Here is a 16,335-nt window from a genome sequence, read left to right on the forward strand (position 1 = left end):
ACTAGTATTTTCACTGTTTCTGATTACTTTAATACATCACTCTTAAGACAGCAGCAAATATGACCCCGAAGGGAGCAACTACATTAAGGAATGAAGCAAAAGCCATCAACTTCGTTATGTTTAAACCTTAATTTTTGCTTGTGAACATGGACAAGGCTCATCAGTCTTTATGCTTGACATGACTTTAAGCTAGGTCAACTGGGCCCAGGACTCCCTCTCTGTAACTCCTTAGATCCATCTTAGGCCCACAGCCTGCCCCACGTGTCTGACCACAAACATTTCTTGCCTTATCTTTTCCCTTATTGTGATATCTGAACAGCTTGTTACATTTTAAGACCCTGCCTTCTTCTTTTCAGAGGCACCGTCTTAGCTCTTCCTCCTCTCTGAAAAACTCAAGACTTGCTACAAGGTGCCATCATTGAAACAGAGAGCCTCACCAGGCACCAAATCTACCAGTGCCTTGATCTTGAACTTTCCAGCCTCTAGAACTAAAAAACAAACTTCTATTGTTTGAAATTACTCAACCTGAGGTTTTGTGTTATAGCAGCAGGAACAGACTAAGACATTTACTTATATCCAAACTTGTATTATTTTTTATTTGACAACAGTAATACTTGATTGATGTCTCCTCTTATTTAGAATCTAGGATTCACGGGTTACTTAATTAACTAAGAGCACAAAAGCTAAGTGGAGCACTCACCACTATTTTTGGGTTAATGTTTCGGATTCATCAACAGGCTCTAACCTAGCTGAAAACAGAAATTGTACCTGACTTTGTTCATCTTTTTGCCTCGGCATCTAGAACAATATCAAGCACAGAGTAGACACTCAGTTTATGCCTGCTGAATAAATTAGAAAATGCCTTTCAAGCAATAATGTGTATTCATTGTTTGTCATGTTTTTTGTGCTTGAAATAAATCATGAGCCAAACAAGCAAAAACTCTTGCCCTTATGGAGCTTATACTGTAAGAAAATAAGCATAATAAATTTTTTAAATGTGTAGTATGGTAAATGATACATGCTATGCTAGGGGAAGGGAAGCAAACAGGATGATAAGGATCAGGAATTGGGGTGCAGGGATGGAATGTGTTGCTATTTTAAATGGAATGGCCAGGGTAGGCCTGGAGGGAAAAGTGACAATTAAAGACCTGATGGAGGTGAGGAATTTACCTATCCAAACACATGGGAGAAGAGTTTTCCAGATAGGAGGAAGAGCTGGTGCAAAGGCCCTAAGGTGAGAGCGTTCTTAATTGAAGAACAGGAAGGAGACTAGGATGGCTGGAGCACAGTGAATGCGAGAGTGGTAGGAGATGAGACTATCAAGAGGCTGGATCACAGAAGAACTCATAGATCTTTGTAAGGTTATGGCTTTTTACTCTGAATGAAATGGAGAACTGGCACAAGTTTTGCACAGACCATAATACAGAGGAGTATACATACTCCTCCTCTGTATTATGGTCTGACTTGCATTTTCAAAGGACCACTGTGACTGTTGTGTTTAGAATAAACTAGAGGGACAAAAGGGAAGAGCAGCAGGGAGACTAGTTAGGAGGCTCTTGCAATAACCCAAGTGAGATAGAGTCATGGCTCTGGCCAAAGTGATTGCTGTAGAGGTGGAGATAAGTGGTTAGAGTCTGGATATAGTTTTGAGATAAAACCAATGTATTTTTGGATGCTCATGCCTACTTGTTAATATTTATATATGTTGAAACAGAATTATGGTTATCCCTATAATAGCATGCCTTTCCTTTGCATTTCAACTTGAGAAGAGAAAAGGATACGGTGCAGTGGGAATTGACATAAAATCTTGGTTATGTTTGTGGAAACTATTGAGCATGTAAATGTTAGCTAAGATGCAGGTCAAGGTAGAAGAAAAAAAAATTCTAAAGATTGAGAACTTTGCTGTTGAACGATGCACTAAAGGGTCTAGGCATTTGAGCTGAGCCCAGCTTCTGCTCTAGCAGCCAAATAAGCTAAGTTTCCTGAAGCACTTTTTCCCTTGGATCGGGGTCTTAGTACCTACATTTTAACTGCTCCTCTTCTTGTCTCCTACTTGGTGTCCTATTCTCCCTTGGTACTCCCCTTACCATTCTCTGAGTATGTATAATCCCAATTTGAGATTCATCTGTGGCTTCATTTTCAGACTTTTGTATGAAAGAAACTTCTTTTTGAAAAATCCAACTTCACATGTTTTATTTAATAACATCACCGGCAATTAGGAACACACTTGGGGGAAGGGAGGCAGAGTTGAATGGATTGCTGTGTGGAAGGAGAGTGCAGGAGGTTAAGCACTGTAGGGAAAATTCCTCTATGAGATGTCTCCTCAAAATGCCCTACGCCTGGGCCATTTGACTCTAGTCTTAGCTGTGCTCTGACCTTCCAGGGCTGGAAGGGCCAGTGAAGAACAGCCTCATGTAGTCTGTTCATTCAGGCACCCTCCTTTAAGAAATGAGCTGACAGAAGATCTCCAGTTCTAAGATTTATGCTTGGTGGGGAACAGTAATGCATTTCAATGAGAAATGATAGATCCCAAAACATCTCTTTTTTTCATTACACTGAGGTACAAAGTTACTATATTTATTAGATTTTTTTTAAAAGTCATAAACCATTTAGAGCCATTATCTTACAGTCAGTTTTGGAAATGTCATACAAGACTTCCATAGGTATAAATTAATATGCAATCTTAACATCAAATGAAAGGTTTAGGCTCCCCAGTGAGAAACAAAGTCATATTTTAGTAGAACACCACATAGATTTCCAAGTGTCTTAGTTTTCTCACTGGAATTGCAATTTTTCACCCAGAATGCAACATAATTCTTTGACAATCGAGGGACCAAAACCTAGTCTCTCTCTGTATAATCTTCTATAGGGTGTGTATACAGTATGGATATTTGGATATATTTTCATTTCTGTTATTTCACTGAATTCAGCAATAACTCTGTCATGGAAGTCTCATTACTCGCATTTTACAGGTGAAGAAACTGAGGCTGAGAGAATTGTAAGTGACTTGGTAAGAGTGTAAAAGAGATAATAAGTGGTAGAACCAGAGGAGGACACAGAACTGCCTGACTCTAAATTAATGCCATCAAGTTCTGTGGGGTGATTCAGGATTCAGTAAATTTATTTTTATAATACATGTCACGCACACAGCCAGACGTGGTACCTCACACCTGTAATCCCAGTACTTTGGGAGGCCTAGGTGGGCGAGTCACTTGAGGTCAGGAGTTCAAGACCAGCCTGGCCAACATGGTGAAACCCTGTCTCTACTAAAAATACAAAAATTAGCTGAGTGTGGTGGTGGGCGCCTGTAATCCCAGCTACTTGGGAGGCTGAGGCGGGAGAATCGCTTGAGCCCAGGAGGCGGAGGTTGCAGTGAGTAGAGATTGTGCCATTGCACTCCAGCCTGGGTGACAGAGTGAGACTCTGTCTCAAAAAAAAAAAAAAAATATATATATATATACACACACACACACACACACACACACACACACACACACACACACACACATATATATATCATGCACACGTCACTTCATAGACCCCAACACAATTACCATGATGACACTTGGCAGCAGAGGGCTTCTAAGAGAGTGAGCAGAGGATCTTCTGTTTGCCTCCCCAGCTGCACTCAGCACCCTTCCCCACTCTGATCTGTGCCCCAGGAGGCTGACCTGAACAGACCAAATCGTCATCAAAACTTCCTTTGCTCTCTGCCCTTCCACTGGGTTTGGCCAACAGGCAGCACAATCAGGAGACCACAGGGAGGCAAGAAGGCAAGGCTGAGTTCTGTGTTCCTTCAGTTTCTTTTTGGCAGGTTGCCCCAGACGGTCTGCATCCTTCAGACAGAGACCACAGCTCCTCCGGGGGAGTGCTCGCTGTCTCTAGACACTGACAACCTCTGCACCTCCCCTCTTCTCCGGATAGGAATGGGAAGAGTACATGTCAGTGTTTAGCCTTCAGCTTCTGCACTACCCATAGTAGCTTCTCTATATTTTGGCCCTACTTTCCTAAATAATTTCTTTATTAAACTCTACAAATTATCCAATTTGAGGTACCATCTGTTTCCTGCTGAGACCCTGACTGACTCAAGGGGCTCCTTGTTGATTTTGCTATCACAACGGGGATTGGTAACTAAATTCCTCTGGAAAATAATTCCTAAGCAAATGCTCCATTAATGAGAAAATCAAGCTGATGTTGATGCAGAGGATACAAAGTCAAATGGAGCAGTCATGCAAGCTTCACTAATGTGAAGGATCCTGCCAGGGTTTGACTGACGAGGTAGAGTAGTCACCTGTGAGAGAACCAGTTCTAACAAGAGCAGAGTGATCAGTCGATTCATGTCTGCCTCACCCACATGCCCAAGACAACTGGCCAATGTCTCCTATTAGGAGAGGCAGAGGACCACATAGTAATAATATTAACATGAATGTTAATTATACCAGCAGGTCTCTCATGCATGCTAATTATTAATTAACATAATTGATAGATAAGGCTTTTGAGGATCAGAGAGCTTAAGTAACTCAATCATACACACACAGCAAGTAGAAGAGCCAGGATGTGGACCAAGCTCTGTCTTTCTGTGAAGCTCATTAGAGAGGACTCGTGAGCCCTAAAGCATGCCGGAACCCTGGTTTCACTGACTCTGGTGTGGCCTTTGTTTCTGACACTGGTTCCCACCCTGGTTGGGTTTCTGGTTCATATTTGTTACTTGTATTCCCCTTACCTCACAATGTGGCTTCAGTACTCTGTAATTATCATTTCCATGATGGATACCCTCCTTTCATTCAGCTCAGTTCCACAATGACCCCAAAATACAGTACCTGCTCTCTAGAAGTTGTGTTTTGGTTTTGGTTTGGCTTTTCCTAAGCCAACATTGTTGAAAACCAACAAAAATCTCTATGAGGCTCAAACCTTATTCTTTGAAAATCCATTTTCTTTCCAAGAAAGAAATTATCCAGGAGAGAATTACACCAAGGAGGAGTAATAGATAACAAACAGCTTTTAATAGTAATAGATCTAAACCCTTAGAAGCTCAACTTAGTGACCAGAATTTACCTGAAGTCCTTAAAAACTACCAACCCCTAAAATTGACCTGCAATGGTCAAATATTAGAACTTCAGAACTTACAGAGTTCTGAAGATTTAGAACAAGGCTCATACAAAAAAATAAGAAAATTCCAAAACCATCCAAATCCAAATCATCACTTTTCTCACTAGCCTGCTCATCTCTGAAAAAGGGCTGTTGCTGTTTTGTTTTGCATTCATCTATAGAGAACTTTGAAATTACCACTAAAAATTCCAAAATTAGCAAATAACAATTTTCTGATATTTTTCAAATAGGGGAGCAGTGATGCAAGTCTCGGTCATGTGTTCCTTTGGGTTCTTTTCTTTTTTTTTTTTTTTTTTTTTTTTTTTGAGACGGAGTCTCGCTCTGTCGCCCAGGCTGGAGTGCAGTGGCGCGATCTCGGCTCACTGCAAGCTCCGCCTCCCGGGTTCACGCCATTCTCCTGCCTCAGCCTCCCGAGTAGCTGGGACTACAGGCGCCCACAACCGCGCCCGGCTAATTTTTTGTATTTTTAGTAGAGACGGGGTTTCACCGTGGTCTCGATCTCCTGACCTTGTGATCCGCCCGCCTCGGCCTCCCAAAGTGCTGAGATTACAGGCGTGAGCCACCGCGCCCGGCTCCTTTGGGTTCTTTTCTGCAGATTGCCCTTTGTCGTGCTCATTGTTGAGGTCCAGCCCCAGCTGAGGTTCAAGGGGAGTGGGTGGATGTGGGCCAGGGAGCTGCAAGAGCACACGAGAGACAGCAGGTAAATGAGACGTGGCTTTTTTCAGCAGCTCCTTCACAGTGTCACTGTTACATTTATACACCACACAACAATAGTGGCTGAGAGCCAGCTGGTGAACTTTTCTATGTTATGTCTATAAGGCGATGATTGTATAAGACATGGGACTGTGCGCTTGTGCCCCAATGCCACTGAGTCATCTAGGCTGTTTACCTCGGCCTATGCCTGCTGCCCTATGCCTGCATGGCTGCAGCACAGCCATTTTCCTTACACCCCGTATGGTCTTCATCCTTCACACAGAAACCACAGCTTCCCTAGGGAAGCTCTCACTGTCTCTAGATAGAGATAACGTCTCTACTCCATCCCTTTTCAGGGTAAGGGTAAGCTCCTTACTAGTATCTACAATCTCTAAGACCTAGAAATTTGTAAATGAGTAATAAATCCTAGGCCTTGAGATAAATCATCTGAAAAGATACTGTCTGCCTCAAACATTGCATTTCTGCACTAGAATTAGAATGAGATGTTAATGATAAAAGGGACTTCTCAGGAGTTTCATACAAGAATTATATTTTCTCCTTTTGATTCTCATTGAAACACACACACACACACACACACACACACACATTTTATTCCCTTGCTTTCTGATTTTTCTGATGTCAGATGCACCTGTGGAGCTAATTGAAAATGCTAAATTTTCAGTCTCTATCCTAGGCCTTTAATCAGAATGCTTCACAGGTGTCTCTAATCCCAATTGTTTAGTAACAGTGACATGACCACCTGAAGGCAAGGTGGCCATTTTCCCTAAACAACTTTCATAATCCTTTTCACTGAGTATTCTGATAGCTTTGGCTGAAAAATCAAGTCCACGAAAATAAAAGCAAAATATTCCACTTTGATCCATACACTCAAAGCCTGAAAGAAAAGTTATAATCAGAAGTCATTACTAACAACAGCATCTTGCGTCTGTCTGCAGCCTTACCCTTTTCACAGCTCTTTCATACCTATTATCTCACCTGATCCCCACAATAACCCTGGTTGGCTTGGAGGATTTACAGCAGAGCTTTCTCATTGGGGAATATGTGCTAATGTCAGAGGAAAAGATAGACATTACCCATCATCAAAATTATCTTGGAAAACACCCTCCAAAAATACAGTTTGTTAAAGACCAGTATAATGCCATCTTTCAATAAGCGTGACACAGTATTAGAAGAGGGGGCTGTTTCTTTGATGAAACATCCAATCAGAAAGTTAGTTGTGTTAAGCAGCCATATTATTAGGAAAATATATGTGTGCACATTTTATGCACACGCACACATAAAATTCTGTACCAGAGTCACACAGCTTATGTGGACTATTTACACCCTATATAGGATGCAGCAATTGAAGCAATGGAGACCCACTGGAGTAACATCACATTCATACCTCCCACGTCATGCTGACCTCATGGTTTATGCTGAGTGGAATGTGAATGGAGCCATTCACACTATTTAGATTCTCTCTATCCTCCTCTCTTCCTTCTTCTCTCCCTGCAAAGTCCATATCGTTATAACACCTATATGGTGCAAATTCCACTGTGCCTCCAATTTACATATGAGGAAATGAGGCTATTCATGCCAAAGAAACTTTATGAGGTTTTGAGTAGCAGCTGACCTCTTACTATTGCAGACACGGGAGGTGACCATTGATACTAGGACTTCACCATCAATGATCTGAAAGGGAGTGGACTTAGCATGGGAAAGCACTCCTCTGCACTACGCACATTGACATAGATTTGTATTTACTTCTTCCTCATAGCAGCTCTGTAATAAAGGTATTATAACTACCATTTCCCCAAAGGAGGAAAATGGGTGCAGAGACATGAATGGTGGAACCAGCAGTGAAGTCCATGTCTCTCTGAGGCCCCCACTGCAAACCTTGGCTGTGAGTTACTGAGCTGGGGGTGGGTATGCTCTTTGAAACATACTTCAGTGTATCTATACACTAACATCCAGGCCACCACCTGACAAGAGTGGGGATGGTTCAGGAATTGCCAGTAGACCAGCTGGAAGGACTTTCACTGCTATTGATCTGTACAAGTCCTTTGTACTAAATGTTGGGAGACCTCCAGTTCAAAAATAGCCATTCTCCCTAGAGTTGCTCCTACAGTTTGGGGAATTTAAAAATCAATCTCTTGTTTTCCCCCCTGTAAAAGAAGAAATGTTGCGCTGCCTAACCATGTACCTCATTGGGAGGAGCTTCCAAAGATGTGTACCCACTGAAGTTCATAAACAACCTCCAAATGAACCAGCCAGTTTTGCATCAAGTACAGAGTATGTACTGCAGAACTCATAAATGGCATTTTGACAAAGTGCCAACTCTCCAGGGCTTCTCATTTCATTCCTGTGACAAAACTAAGCCATGCTCAGTTCCCTCTGATGTATGACTCCCATGAATTAAAGATGTTCCTTGACACTAATTCACCCTGCCTCTTTGACTGCCCACTGTGCCCTGTGCATTTGTCTTGAGAGTGGGTGAGTTCCTGAGGAGATAAGGTTCTCAAAGGAACTCTCTATTGATCACACTGTACGGGGTCACCTCATTAAGCAGTTGCTATCACCTACTAATGCAGCATCCCAGGTTCCAGTTAATGCCTGTAAGGGTTTTGTGGAGAATTTGGCAGCAGGGAATTTTGGCGCTCTCTCAAGCTCAAAACACAGTCTCTGAGAACATTTATGCTACTGAATAAAGAACATCTAGGTGACTAAAAGAAATTCATGATTCTCTCCAAGAAGATGATTTCCCAAAGCTTGCACTAATTAACCAATTAACAGGGGTGGGGACATCAATTTGATTGCTCTGCGTCCTCTACTAAGGATGAAAGTTTGAGATACGTGGAAAGAGACCCAGACTTAAAGTTGATATACTTGGATTTCTAATCATAGTCTGCCTCTACTTAGCTGTGTGTCTGGGCCAAGATACTTCATGTCTCTGTTCTTCAGCTTCTAGTTTATAAAAATAGATGAGTATCTTAGATAATTCTTTAGTAGTCACACAATTATATGATTTAAGTCCTTCTCCTGGGCTTTATTTTTGTGCTGTTCTCTAAACTATCCTTGTTAAGACTGGGTATGGTGGCTCATGCCTATAATCCCAGATGGGATTGGGAGGTCAAGGGAGGAAGGTCACATGAGGCCAGAGTTATAGCCCAGCCTGCACAACATAGCAAGACCCCATCTCTACAAAAAAGTTTGTTTTGTTTTGTTTTGTTTTTTAATTAGCTAGGTGTGATGGCATATGCCTATAGTCCTAGCTACTCGGGAGGCTAAGAGGCAGGAGTATCACTCAGGCCCCAGAGTTTGAGGCTTCAGTGAGCTATGATCATGTCACTATACTCCAGCCTGACTGACAGAGTGAAATACTGTCTCTATGAAAATTTAAAAAATAAAGTATCCTTGGCCGGGCACAGTGGCTCACGCCTGTAATCCCAGCACTTTGGGAGGCCAAGGCGGGCGGATCACGAGGTCAGGGGATCGAGACCATCCTGGCTAACACAGTGAAACCCCATCTCAAAAATAATAATAATAATAAAGTAAAAAATAAAGTATCCTTATCAAGATGGTAGTGGGGTGAAATGACATTATATCAGGATACTTTTGGTTCATGATTTATCATCTTTTCAAAAGCATCAATTTTAAATTGTTTAATTTCTAGTTGCATTTAAAATGCAAAACATATTGTCTAATCAATACTGTGGCTGGGCACAGTGGCTCACACCTGTAATCCCAGCACTTTGGGAGAACAAAATAGGAAGATCACCTCAGGTCAGGAGTTTCAGACCAACCTAGCCAACATGGTGAAACCCCCATCTCTATTAAGAATACAAAAATTAGCAAGGCATGGTGACATGTACCTGTAGTCCCAGCTACTCAGGAGGCTGAGGTAGGAGAATCGTTTGACACAGGAAGCGGCAGTTGCAGTGAGCCGAGATTGTGCTACTGCACTCTAGCCTGAGCGACACATTGAGACTCTGTCACATACACACACACACACACAAATACTATGGTGAGTGGTGGTCATGGTTTGGGTATTGATAGTTAGGCTTAGCCAGAAAATCAACTGGATAAGAGATAATAGAAGTGTACTTAACTAACTAATGTTAATGCTCGAACATTGCTGTGCTTTATTCATTGCCTTGAAAATTGTCTTAGAAATAGAGTAAGAAATCTTCAATATCATCACTTTCGGAGGACACTTGCTTTCCAAAGGTGACTCTCTATTCCCGCCCACGCACCATTCTCATCTCATAATTCCTTCCTGCTTATTCCCTTCCAATTTACAGCTTATATTCAAGAAAATTCACTGACAGATAATATTTTTTTCAAGATGGCAGAAGACCCAAATCATATAAACAAGACATAAAATGGTCTAGCATAGCAACTAGCCCCATGCTGAGCCAAGGATATGCACTCAATAAATACTGATTGGCTGATTGATTGATCTAGTGCTGGGAATCTTTCTTCCTCTGTCCCACTGTGCTGAAAGGCCATGCACTTGATGTTTCCCATTTAAATGATCTGTGTCTCCATCCCCTGAATTGTAAAGTCCAGGTGACAGCATCCATCTCTAACATACTCTTCAGAATTTTATAGAAACTGATGGGATCATGCCTGCAAACTGTCCTGAGATCCTCAGAAAAAAGCCATACCACCCACAGAAAGGCCATGTGATTAGGAAGTGTTTATGTATGCAATGGGTGTCAGCATTTCCCAGGGACAACCTCAGGAAATTGGAGAGTCAAACATGCATACAAGCAAGAGTGCACTGGAGGAGGTTCATGCATTATGGATTTCTGACCAGCTATGAATAATACAGTGTTCAAATTTTAAAATGCAATAAGTAAACTACTAGATGCCATTAGTGTTATGCACATAAATTTTTTAACATTCTATGTAAATATCCCATAGTCACTTCATTTAATTGTGATCAAAGGAACATATGTCCTCAAATCTACTCTAAGCCAATGGAGGTAGTTTGGGGAAACATAGAGCTGAATGAGTTGAAGAGTAATTGCAAGCCCTACTGGGAGAATCCCAGATCTACTGAACTTTTCTAATCTAGCACTGATTTGTATGACTACAAAAGACACTGGCTACATTTAAATATTTTTGAAAGAATGGAGAGACATTATTTAAAAAGGAGAGAGCTAAATATATCAATTCAGACTCTTCAACCTGTTCTAAATTGCTAAAGCAAGTAGTTGAAACGTTGTAATGGATCTGCAGACCTTTACAGGAGAAAGGCCATCAGTTCCCAGAGATGCAAGAACCACCATCCAGAGAATGCCACGTGGCCCTCCCTCCCATGGGTCACTGTCTTAGTCTGTTTTCTGTTGCTATAACAGAATACCTGAGGCTGGGTAATCTATAGTGAACAGAAGTTTATTTGGCTCAGTTTTGGAGAGTTGGAAGTCTAAGAGCATGGTGGAAGCTTCTGGTAAGGGCTTTCATACTGCATTGTAACATGGCAGAAAAGCAGAGGGCAAGGGAACATGTGCAAAAGAGACAAAACATATGGGGAAGCCTCTGCTTTATAACAAAACACTCTTGCATGCAGTAATTAATCCAGTTCCATGCGAAATAATCCAGTCCTGAGAGGCATTAATACCTGCTCATCTTCACAACCCAAACATCTCTTAAAGCTGCCACCACCTCTCAACACCCTTATCCTGGGAATAAAATTTTAACACGAGTTTCATAGGAGACAACCCATATTCAAACCATTATAGTCACCAAGGAGAGATATGGAATTGCTGGATTAATTTCAGGCCCTAATCTTATCCTCAACTTCATGCTCAGAAACAGTGTTCCAACAATTATCAGACTTAATGTTACCTACTCAGACTAAAAGAGCCTCCAAGAAACTGTTATACACAACGAGAATGGCAGATTATAATTTTATGACGAGAACAAAACTGTCAAGCTGACAATATTTGCATTGGCCTAACCAGTATAGTTTCCCCTTATATGAAAAGCCAAAATGTTAGAAATTAGCTTCATCAGCTGAAACAAGAGTTGAAGAACTTTTTCCATAAAAGGCCAGATAGTTAATATCTTCGTCTTCATGGTCCATATGGCTGTGTGACAGCTACTCAACTGCAAGCCCGATTTGGCCTGTAGGCCATAGTTTGAAAAGTCTTATCCAGAAAAAAATGGAAGTTGATTATATTATTTAATGCTAAATGACACTAGGCTTGAATAGCTTTCTAGAAGGATATTACCACTGGATACTTACTCTCTTAAAATTTTCAAATTGGCTCAGGGTTAATTTCTTCTCTTTCTCTCCTCTTGGAGATATGCATGGCTGGCAATTTTCTTTTGGAATGAGCTATTTTTTCTTGTGCAACATCGACACTTCCTATCTTGTAGTTTAATTAAATAAAGAACACACACGTTTTTAATCTTATAAACAAAATAGAAAACAAGGGATAGATAAGAAATGGTTCTGACTCTCTGAACGATTGTGATGGAATGATACCTGGGCCCAAGGTGAAACCACTCATACCAAGGACCCAGATTGCAGCTTGAGAAATCTTTGGCTCAGGCTTCACCCAGCATTACTGGTGCTCAGGTAACGACTCACTCCTTCTGTTCATTTTGATCTGGTCCAAGTGCTGGAGAAATTCCTGCATGGTCTTCCATCCCTCGAAAGTCAGAGGCAATAAACTTGTAGCAGTAAAACAGGAATTTGGTGGACAACAGACTAGAACAGCCTTTGTTTTGGTATGGTTTTGGTTGCAGAAATTGGGTCAGTACTGTAATTCCTGTCCAGGTTTCCTGGAGTTCAAGTTCTTCAGCAATCTGTGGTCCCTGGCACCATGCCTCTCCTCAGGCCTTTGGAGCTGCCAGTGCATTTTAACCCCCATTTCTCCATGGCTTTAGCATCTCTCATAGCTGACGAACTCTATCTGCTCCCTCAGCTCTCTGTGAGCCAAGTGGGAGAACGCTTTCCCTCTTTTGGCATGATGGCAATCTGTGCCCAGGCGTCTACAAATAGGCTATGGATGTCCTGAAATAATAGGCCATATTTTTTTATGTAGATGCATAGGTACATTTTTTTCCAGGAAAGACAGACAATTTTCCACAAATTCTCAAAGAGGTCAGTGACTCCCCCCACCAAACTTGAAACAATCACCTTGTAATTGATTCCCGTGGAAATGCATCAGATACAGATTTACTTATATGAATTCAACTGTATGCACACGGCAGAAAGAAAGATATCACAAAGAAGAAGAAATCACAATTAAATAATACATATATCCAACCACTTTTGTACCATGAGTACATACCCAAGGGTGAGCCTGAGATGCAGACATAAATCTGCAGTCTCCAACTGGGAATAAATGCTCAATGAGATTATAATATTTTTTCTAAGAAATACAAGAAGTATATTAAAGAACATTATTCTAGAAGGATATTCTCTCTGAGACTATGATCAATTCTGTCTTAGACCTAGAAAGAGGAAAATAATACACACTTTCTCCCAGAAGAGTCTGTATTCCTCCTTCCTCTCCCCTAGAGTCTTTTATTTTCTTGTCCCTTCACATTACCATGCCAATACCCTTTTCTTCTACCACCTCATTAGAAATACTGTCTTTGGAATTCCATAGACGGCATTGTTGACATCACTCCTGGCTGGAAAATACATAGTGTTTCCATTTTTTCTAGACTTGGGTTTAATTTACAAATCACAGCTAACATGCTGGAAGGGAAGCATGGACAGATGGAAATACAGCCTCAAGTTGAACATCAGCCCAAGCTCTCTGTCTAGCTACTTGGTACCTTTACAGAATCATTGCTCCTGCCCCCACATGATGAAACTTTTCACAGAACACAAAGCATCCATTCAAGCTAAACCCAGGGCTCTTGCAACCCACTTGAAAATAGCACAAGTTCAAGGGACTAGTAACGGTGAGTTTCCAGAAGAAATCACAACTCTGGAATTTCTCTTCTCAGATAAATTCCCAGAATTGATCTCTTCTCAGAATTTTTAGATAAAAGTCACGATATTATTAGAAATATTTAGCATTAAAAATAGCCTAGAATCCAAATCTATCATTCTATCCTGCAAAGCCAAATTCAAGTCTCATCTCTTTCCTGAGGCCTTTCCTGAATCTTCTAACCCAAAGGATGTTTCCTTATGCTCTGAGCTCCATCAGCAATGGCCACATCGCTCACTTTTTCACTTAATCACATATAACCTTCTGTGATCACTTGTCCTATTGAGGTGCATAAATTTTAAGCTCAGAGAAGCCGAGGCCAAGGACATATATTGCCACTCTTTTACCTTCATTTTCTTTCTACCATTATACTTTTCACAGTATGTTCAAAATATAATAGCTGAATGAATGAGTGAATTATAGAAACTAAGAAATCACAGAAAATTGGAATCACACAGAAGTATTGTTCTCTGACAAAATAAAAAAATTTTAAAAACAGTACCAACTAAAGACAAGCCAGAAGCTTCTGAAGGTAAGAGAATGTCCTCTGAGAGCAAATTTCACTAATCCTCAAGCTTTACTCCTGACCTAGGAAGTCAATTAGCAAAGAAACAAACGGAGCCCCTAACAGCTAGCCTGCTAATAAGGCACACCAATAATGTTCTAGAGCAAAAAAGGCATGGACATAAATTTTTAATTTTAAATATAGATATTTAAAATGAGAGCTTAAGGGGGAAAAGAGCATGGATTTGCATGCAAGGCAACACAAGTGACAAGATCAGCACTGTTTTGTGGAGCTGGGAAGAGACTCTCCAGCATGTGAATAGGAAACACTCTGATCCCCTGGAAGGTGAGGTACAAACTGGGTGGGGCCAGGCAAAGAGATAGAGATGCTATGAAGGTCCAGCTCTACAGCACAAGGCAGCCCCAGCCACCCACCCTATAGGTGGCATGATGGATTGACGGCTGAAACAACTGAAAACAGCAATCAGAGTCACTGACTGGTGAGTAGTTCTCACCAATAGGACCCCAGCTGCAGAAGTGGGAGAAGTAGCAGCTTGGCTTGGCCAAGAAGGATAGACCACAGTGCCTTGGCTACAGAGGGAAATGTTAATGAGGCCATGAAGGAGAGAGCTGAGTCCTCTACCCTCACCCTTAAACACAGCCACAGGAACTCCAGCCTTGGTCTTGTATCTCCAGGATCTAGTGCAGTATCTCTGTCATAATAAGTGCTTAATAAATATTTGGGGAAGGGAAGGAGAGAGACAGATAGAAAAGGAGGGAAGGGGTGTGGCTAGTGGGAGCTCAAATAAAATGGTTTGAATGGTCCTTATGGTTACCCATAGGCCTTTATTCATCCTTCCCTTGGCTGTCTCAAACCTAGAAATGTCTATAATACTTCCATGGAAACATATATAGAACCAAAACAAAGAATTGCATCTCGAGAAATAAAGAGCAAAACTATCAATAAAGACATTCTTAACTATGTGTAGTTATTAAAGATATAACTATGTATAACCCAACCTGATGTGGAAAATTTAGGCATAATAAATACCAAGGAAATTGTGAATCTTTGAATCAGCCTATGATGACTCACTCAGTTTTTTAGAAAAATTCTCTCTCCATCCGGGAGACATTGTCAGCCTGTTTTTAAGCAGTCTTTTTAAACCTTTTATACTGGGAAGGGAAGGATGCATCAAATTATGTCACATGAGTACTTGGATTTTTTATTCATTGGGAGGCTTTTCAAATTATAAAAGCAGTCTATACATGTTTACAAGGTGAAACCATACAGAGTTCTATAAAGAGCTAATCATCACCCAGCACCACTGCAACCACCTCCACTCCATCTAACTCTCACCCCTTGTCCCAAACGGCATAGAATTAATAGGCTGGTATGTGTCACTTCATACCTTTAGACTCATTCATCTAAATGTACTCAAGCATTTATATAGAGAGAAGAATTCAGTCATTGCATTTTCCCTAAATAGTCTCATACTTTTAATATACAACTTGCTTTTTTTAACCTAACAATAGAGCATAAGCAATCTTACAATACAGACTAAATTATTTATACTTTATTCTAATTCTGTTATAAATGTACACAGAGAGACACAATTACACATAAATAGGATCAGAGCATATATGAAGTGGTATACAACCCTTATTCTATTCTGTTCAGTCTTTCTATTTTTTTTAATCCTTTTTCTATCATCTCCCTTTTTCTATCATCTCCTTCACTCCACCACCATTCAGGTATCTCATGTTAACAACTAGATATGCACTCCTCTGCACTTTTCATCATGGTCCTACAATACAAATAAATACATAAATATCATTCATTACAAGATGCACCATTTTGTTATATGCCACTGAGAAAGAGAAATTATCCAAACAAAAGAGTCTAATAGAAGCCCCTGACTTAAAGGCAGGAAAGGAAAGGGCCCTATCTCAGTGTCAGGTTAAACAAGAAGTAAGTCCTTCACAAAGAACAACAAGGAAAATTTCATGCCTCTACCTTGACAATGGGAGAAAGAAGAAAACAAATTCTCTCCTGAGAATTTGACCAGAAACT

The 16,335-nt window shown here is 40.8% G+C and overlaps 1 long non-coding RNA gene across 1 annotated transcript in view; it reads right to left on the reverse strand.

Moving 5' to 3' along the window:
• LOC102140847 (uncharacterized) overlaps positions 1–16,335 on the reverse strand; it is a 423,938-nt gene that overhangs the window by 349,065 nt on the left and 58,538 nt on the right. The window lies entirely within an intron of this gene.

The sequence above is a fragment of the Macaca fascicularis genome, chromosome 9 (assembly GCF_037993035.2).
Source record: "Macaca fascicularis isolate 582-1 chromosome 9, T2T-MFA8v1.1".
Classification (NCBI taxonomy): domain Eukaryota; kingdom Metazoa; phylum Chordata; class Mammalia; order Primates; family Cercopithecidae; genus Macaca; species Macaca fascicularis.